The sequence below is a fragment of the Melopsittacus undulatus genome, unplaced genomic scaffold (genome assembly GCF_012275295.1).
Source record: "Melopsittacus undulatus isolate bMelUnd1 unplaced genomic scaffold, bMelUnd1.mat.Z mat_scaffold_799_arrow_ctg1, whole genome shotgun sequence".
Taxonomy (NCBI): Eukaryota; Metazoa; Chordata; class Aves; order Psittaciformes; family Psittaculidae; genus Melopsittacus; species Melopsittacus undulatus.
Window position 1 is genome coordinate 1 of NW_022994604.1, and position 7,147 is coordinate 7,147.

The following is a 7,147-nucleotide window of genomic DNA, read 5'->3' on the forward strand; positions in this document are numbered from 1 at the left end:
TGTGTAGCAATAGAGACACACATAAGAAGGAGTTATCACCCTGTGTCTCCCAGTGCCGCAATAAAGAATACCTCTTGTTCAGCTTTGAAAACTTTGTTGGCAAGTTTTGTTCCTGGAGTTTTTCTCTGAATCAAAACAAGCTCAAAACAGCTGGATGGTGGCTTGTCCACTGAACCAGAATAAAACACAAAAGCCCATCTCTGGTGCTTCCTGGTTATCATTTTCGGATCTCATTGACCTCCTTGGTAAAAAGTTTAATGACTGCTCATGGTCAAATAACCCACCCAGCCAGAAGCTCTGTTATCCTCACATGAATCACAACCAAAAAAACCCACCCCAAATTCTAGGTCAACATGGATCAGAAACCTTTCAAAACAAATCTTCAAACATAAAACACACCTCAGAAACAACTCAGCAGTGTTTGTTTTCCCTGCCACTGCACTTGTGGAGGAGCAGTGTACCTACCTCACACTGAACAAATCGTCTATGAACAGTCAGACCTGCCTCTGAAAAAAAGGTTCAGGAACATCAGGACTTTGCACAGTGTCATGCAATGGAGAACTGCTCTTTATAAAGCATATGACATTTTAAAAGGCTGAAATGGTCCAGCACTGTGCCACTTACTTGTGCATTGTGGTGATAAACACATAAATGTATTGGCTTTCGCAAATCATAGATGTGATTATGTGGATATAACTATACAAGTTTATAGTAACAAAACCAAAGCTCAATAAAGCATAAGATGAGCAAACTGGAGTCATATAGTAGAAGAATCTGTAAAGTTAAAAAGAAGGGGGGGGGGGGGTTGGTTTGCATGCTTGATAGAAGTAAAACTAGTGCCTGTAAAATATAGAGTTAAATACTTTTTAGCTTAACTTAGGTGTAGAAAGAGAACAATGTTTATGTTGTTAGCCTGTGGAATTTAGTGGCCCCACTAAATGTGAGTTAACTGTTTCACACTGGTCCTCTAAAGTATCTTTAGTTTTAAAAGAACAATGTTTGTGTTGTAAGTCTGTGGTGAGGTAACAAGATTTAGTGACTTCACTAGGCAATGAAGGAGTTTTTTCACACCATCTTTGTATGTATCAGTTAGTTCAAAGACAGAGCCTCCCAAAGATCTGCTAGCTTGGGATACTCCTATCCTGCTATAAATTTTGCAGGAAGGTCACACTGTTTCAAATCTTTGTTAGTTATTAGAATAATTACAGATATGGCTGGTTTTAGCGAGTTGTGTAATTACTGGGGTGTCCAACTGAGTCAAAGGTGAAAAGCACACTGCGAGGAAGACTGCTTACTTCATCTTGAAGACCCCTACTCACATGAGGAAGACTGATTACTTCATCCTCAAGACCCCCGCCCACAATTATTGAAGAGCAGTGCACAGACGCCAAGAGGAGAAGACTTATGATAATAATTACTGGACTTAATTATAATGTTCCCTGCCTATATGCAGGGATTATGAATATGTATGTGACTAATGGAAGTGTGAAAGTATATAAACCTGTAACAAATACTAATCACTTGCGCCTCTGGCTACGGTCACACGCCCAGCGCTGTTTGTTTTTGCTTTATTGACTTTGTCCCTTAATAAAACCTTGTTATCTTGTTTATAGAAGTGGATTCGTATTTCACAATTGTATCGCTTTGTTTTTTAACCTATTGTTTGTTATACTGCTTAGAGCAATGCTAGGGCCTGCCAAGCTGGAGGAGGGTGCTGGCCTATAGTGCCTGCCACCACGGCAGCACCAACCGCTTTGGGCAGGTTTGCTGGAATTTTGTTCTAGCCTTTCCACTCCACAGGCTGACATTCACACTAAAAAACTCCTGTTTAACATTGACCATTCAGTCATCACATCTGTTTTTTCTTCTTGCAGCTTTGCCTCTCTTGGTCATGAATCTGGACCTCAAGGATGGCTGGGAAAGGGGAGGCTGAGCAGCAAATTTTTCTTGCCAATTAGTCTCAAACTTGCCCTCCTCTCCTTGGGCTTTTTGTTTGTTTACTTGCTATTTTTAGTTCAGGACTTCTTCTTCTGCCTTCCTAGAGCATCTGTGGCCTCCACCCCAGTTGTATCCAGCTGTCAGTCAGTTCTTCACCACATCTTCTGTAGTAATCACAGAACTGCAGAGCAGTTTAGGTTCAAAGGGACCTCTAGAGCTCATCCTGTCCAATCCCCTGATCACACAGGCAACCCAGAGCCAGCTGCCCAGGACTGTGTCTACACAGTTTTTGAGTATCCCTACAAAGGAGTGAAAACAAATACTATTATTGCCATTGTGCAGATAAAGAATCAAACAGAAAAACTAGTTTTTTTTCCAAGTAAGTTAAGGAACTACAACGTTAATTTTCATTCACACTAAGCCTTATTTAACATTGCTGGACACTAGAGACTATTCCTGCCTGTTTGTGGTACAGGCTGAATAAAAATTAGAGGCTGGAAAAACAAATTTACTGAGTAGTGTGCTGGTGGTAACTCAAGTAAGCATCAGCTGTTTATTTTATTAACCAACACTTTGTGGACGTATTTTTTCCAATGGGTAGAAAGCAGATACATGAAAAAAAAAAAAAACAAACCCTGGTGATCTAATAGAAAAAAAGTGATACAATAAAAGAAGATGGAGGAAACAGGAAGAAGAAAGTGAAGGATTTAAGGGGGAAAAGTTAAGATTGATACACGGGTAACCAATGTACAGGGGGGTAATACAGAAAAAATTGTACAAGGGAGTTAAAGGAATTCCTTTGCTTAAACAAAAGTATTGTCTGTCCTAAGTAACTGCCATTGCCACCTTGATTACTGCTGGAGGGGAAGAAGCAGATGCTAGTTCTGCTGACAAAAGCAGATGAAAGGTCCTGCTGATAAGCTGGGGAGAAGCAGACTGGGCGATCAAGCCTTAGACCATGACAAAAAACACAGATGTTTGTTCCTATTGATAAGCGGCAGGAGAAGCAGACTGGGCGCCAACTAACCCTAAGTCCATGTCTGAAGATTAAAAGGTGTAAAGGTTAAGAAGAGGAAGACTCATTTACTTCATCTTGAAGGACCCCTGCCCACAGGAGGAAGACTCATTTACTTCATCCTGGAACCCCTGCCCATAATCAGAAGGGGCACTGCGCAAGTGCAAAGGACCTTCCGGCTCATTATAATACGAAGCGGGGATAGATAATAAATATGTATAGGCGGATTGAGCAACCTCATGTCTATGTATACCTTAAGAGAATAAGTGTAAAGGGACAGACAACCCTGAGGTGTGCATGTTTTGGAGGAGCTATCCCCATGCACCTCAGCGCTGAATAAAAGCATACCTACTTTAACAACTTTAAACTAGTTGTGAGTCCTATCCGCGCATCAAGATGACAATATTAGTTCAGATACAAGGTGCTACTCGTCTAACTTGACTACCTTGTGCAGACCTTTTTAGTCTCACAAAGCCCAACAGCTGAGGTTTGGCCAAAGCACACTGTCAGCAGCAGCTGTAACACTTGACCTAAGTAATGCTACCTATAAAGCCCACCATTGTCCGTGGTTAGAAGAGGGAGGAGGGAGACAAAGAGCACAGGGAGGCTGAGGAATGGGGCCTGCAAGGCATTTACAGCTTAAGGTCAGGGAACGGGATGAAGTCGGCTCTTTGTTGAATGAGGTTGCTCTGCTGACCCAGAAACTGTCCTGAGGCTCCCGCTGCCCTGGCTCCTCCTGCCCTTTCCTTCTCAGGCTCACTCCTGAGACTCCACTCATCGTTCTTAGGATCACTGCTGACCCTAAAATATTAAAAAAAAAAAGTAACATATTTGAAAACTAGTATGTATGGACCGCATGTTCTTGTTTTTGGCTGTGGTCACATTGTCCTGTGATGGTTTCCGTCCTCCTCCTTCTCCTCCGGGGCTGCAGGGTCCCCACACAGAGGCCAGCTCGGGGGAGCAGCGCCGCAGCTCTCTGCCGGGGGGGCAGGACGACAGGAGTTGGCAGCAGCGGGACAAGGGGACAATTCTAACCTGAAACGACGCGGGCTCAGACCACACTGCCCCGCAAGCCGGCGCCATGGGCAACCTGCGCTCCTCCCTCGGCCCCCCCGCACGGTGCCCCTGCCGCCGCCGCCGCTGCTGCAGGGCGGGGATAGAACGGATCGAGGCGAGGAGAGACAAGATGGCGGCTGTTCCGGAGAGGAGGTAAACGCAGGCCGTGGAGGGAAAGGCCGGCGCCAGGGCCGCCCGGCTTCCCGACTCCCAGTCGGTTGCTGAGGAGGGCGGCTGGCTCGGGGCGGGGGAAGCGGTGGGAGGCGCTGCCGGTGACCCGAAACCTTTGCCCGGCCTAGATCCGCGGGTGCGCGCTGGAAGGGTAGCGCCGGGCCAGGCCGTAACCCTCGGGTTTTTCTGTGTGTTACCCAAGGAGACTGAGAAGCAGCAGGCGAGGCGGCGTGTGCCCTGTTTATAGTAGCACTGCAGTAGCACCGAGACCCTTCGGCACAAATGAGTGAGAGCGGATGGTGCCCTGCTGCACTGCACCAAGTGCTGACTGGGCCACGGAAACTGGTATGCAGGTATGTTCATCAGTAGTGCATTGCCAGATTAAACTAAGATGCAGGTGAAACATGTAGAAGGCAGCAACTGGGTGACATAAAAATGCCACATTTAGTGGTCACAAAGATATGCAGCACTATATAACTCCATATAGAACAAAGCCCCTGGTAAGTACATTTATATTTATCTTAATCATATCCAGATGCCATTTTTGACATCTCTTCTGGCTGTTACGAGCTTGTTACGTACTGGCAGAAAGGCCCTGTCGGGTACGCTTCATGCAGCCATTTGCAGCAGGAAAGGGTGTGTTCTTGCTAGAGCAGAAACTCCATCTGTTGTATGTTTGTAAAAATATTCATATATATACAATGGTTCAGAGCCACGAGGTGTTTAGTCCAGTGGTTTTCACACAGTGATGAATGCGCTCCCTGTTTTTACGTGCCAGCTGGGTTAGTAAGCACTTAAGATATGAACGTACTTACTCTTTTTAGTTAGTTTAAATGTCAGAAATGTCAGTGCTTTGCAAAAATTCACTAGTGGGACTACAGAAGATAAATTGTTTATGTAAACTGACAAATATAATGTTATTTTTAAACAGCTTTGAGATTATATATATTCACTAGCAGTATTTATATACACACAATCAGTTACTAAAAACAACTTTGGATGTATAGAAAAGCAACTTTGTCTTAAGTGATCAATACTGAGTATTGGTGAGTTGTAAAAGACAACAGGATGGCTGGAGGACTGAGAAGGTAAGACAGTTTAGACTTCACACTGTACTTTACTGGTTATAGCCTCCAACATTATAATAGTGGCAATGGCAACTCATGTTCCCCTCCTGACATGAGGGAAGGCAGTACTGCATTTGCACATATGAACTTGCACACCATTGGTAGTTTTCACCTAACTTAATTAAAACATTAAGAGGTCACTAAGGCAGGGGATAAAAAGCTCTATTTAGCTCAAGTGAAGTCTTCCTACTCAGTAAAGGTATGCAGTTGCTTGGTGAGGATTAGTCAGACAGTATATTAACTTGTTAACAATGCTGTGTGTATTAATTGCACCCCTTTTTCCACTTTCCTAGGCAGCTTTAAGAGGTAATGGGATATGTCACACCAATGGTAAACTGAGACTAAGGATCAGCCCTTGAAGCGGCACTGTACTTGAAGTGGTACTGTGAGGAAGCCACAGTACTGAAAGCCATCAGTGCTTGACTGCACAAGACCATGCCTCTCACAGAAGGCAAATGATGTTTTATTTCAAAAGCTTTATGAAATGTAAATTCAGTTACATCCTTTCGAGTTTCTTCTTTGCAGGGCAACAATAAAACAATGATGGACTTTTCTTAGAACTGTTGTTTGAATAACTGGGGAGAGGGCAAGCTAAGGTTCCTACTAATGTATGTTCAGGATGTACTGCTCTCCCTTGAAACCAAAATTTGTTCTTTGATCTGCTCTGAAGACTACAGAAGTCAAAGTGGTGGATGGGGCAAAAAGCTTTTTTTCAGCTAGAAATAAATAGATAACTTCTGAAAACATGAAGCTGTCAATATAAAGGAATGCAACAGCAAAGTAAGCCAAAAATTCCATACCTGTTACTAAAAAAAAAAAACAACCAACTGTGTACAAATGCAAGCAGTGAACTGATAAAGTAATATGGCTGCAGGCATCCAGTGCTTATAACTATCTTCAGCTGTGTACTGCTAAAAAGCATGCTTCAGGTTGTTAATGTGTATGCTTTAATGATTTAAATAATGTATCAGATATTTGCTTTATACTGTATGTATCTAAACATACATCGAGATAAACAGCAACTTGTCCTGGTTTTATTCAACAGTGCCTTACAGTTGCGTGTATGTTCCAATACGATGCTGAGACTAGCAAGTTTCCAGTATTTGCACAAATACCAAAACTTTAACTTGACTAAATTGGGATTAAGTTTTCTCATTTTAGAAGAGCACTCCTAGCAAGAAGCACAGTGCTTAAATTGACAGTGATTTATTGTGATAAGGAACATTCAATAAATACCAAGATCTTAGCTTCAGTTTGGCAATCTTTCCCCATCAAATATCTGTTGGTTTATTTTTCTGGCATAAACTCCATTGCCAGCATGGATGTATCAGAACAAGAAGCTAATAAATAATACACACTCCCACAGAATATTGCTGTATTCCAAACATACCTTCTGTTTTAAAGGCATGAAATTTACATAAACAAATCTCAAGGAAGTTCTTCATAGAAAGAAAATTTGGCTACAAACAGTCTCTTGAACAGTATTTTCTTCACTAATGCTACCTGTTAATTTATTTCTGGAGTATTTATTTTTTAACAGTATTGATAAATTGTTTAAAAAAACAATGTTGTTTCCCCTCTTTAACTGAGACATGTAACTAGTACTAAACTGTATGAATTTAAGGGTGGTTTACCTCTTTTGCTGAGCATTTCATGGCAATTGTGAATAAGCACAAAATAAGAGGAAAAGGAAAAGGGCAATATGATACTCTGTTAGTAGGGGCCTGAGGGATTTTTTCTTGTTTTTTTATTTATTTTTAAACCACTGTTCAAATGTTAAAGGTATATAATATTTTAATTCACAGATGTATTGACTTTCCATGAAGACTTGTGTTAAACA

General features: G+C 42.2%; 1 long non-coding RNA gene and 1 other non-coding gene across 2 annotated transcripts; both read left to right on the forward strand.

Annotated features, from left to right (window-relative positions):
- Nucleotides 1–4,106: 4,106 nt before the first annotated feature.
- LOC117438932 (uncharacterized) lies at nt 4,107–6,135 on the forward strand. Its single transcript, XR_004551093.1, has 3 exons — nt 4,107–4,162; nt 4,383–4,533; nt 5,601–6,135. It is a non-coding gene; the product is annotated as an uncharacterized lncRNA (long non-coding RNA).
- Nucleotides 5,254–5,384, forward strand: LOC117438933 (small nucleolar RNA SNORA47). Its single transcript, XR_004551094.1, has one exon. It is a non-coding gene; the product is annotated as a small nucleolar RNA SNORA47 (small nucleolar RNA).
- Nucleotides 6,136–7,147: the final 1,012 nt, after the last annotated feature.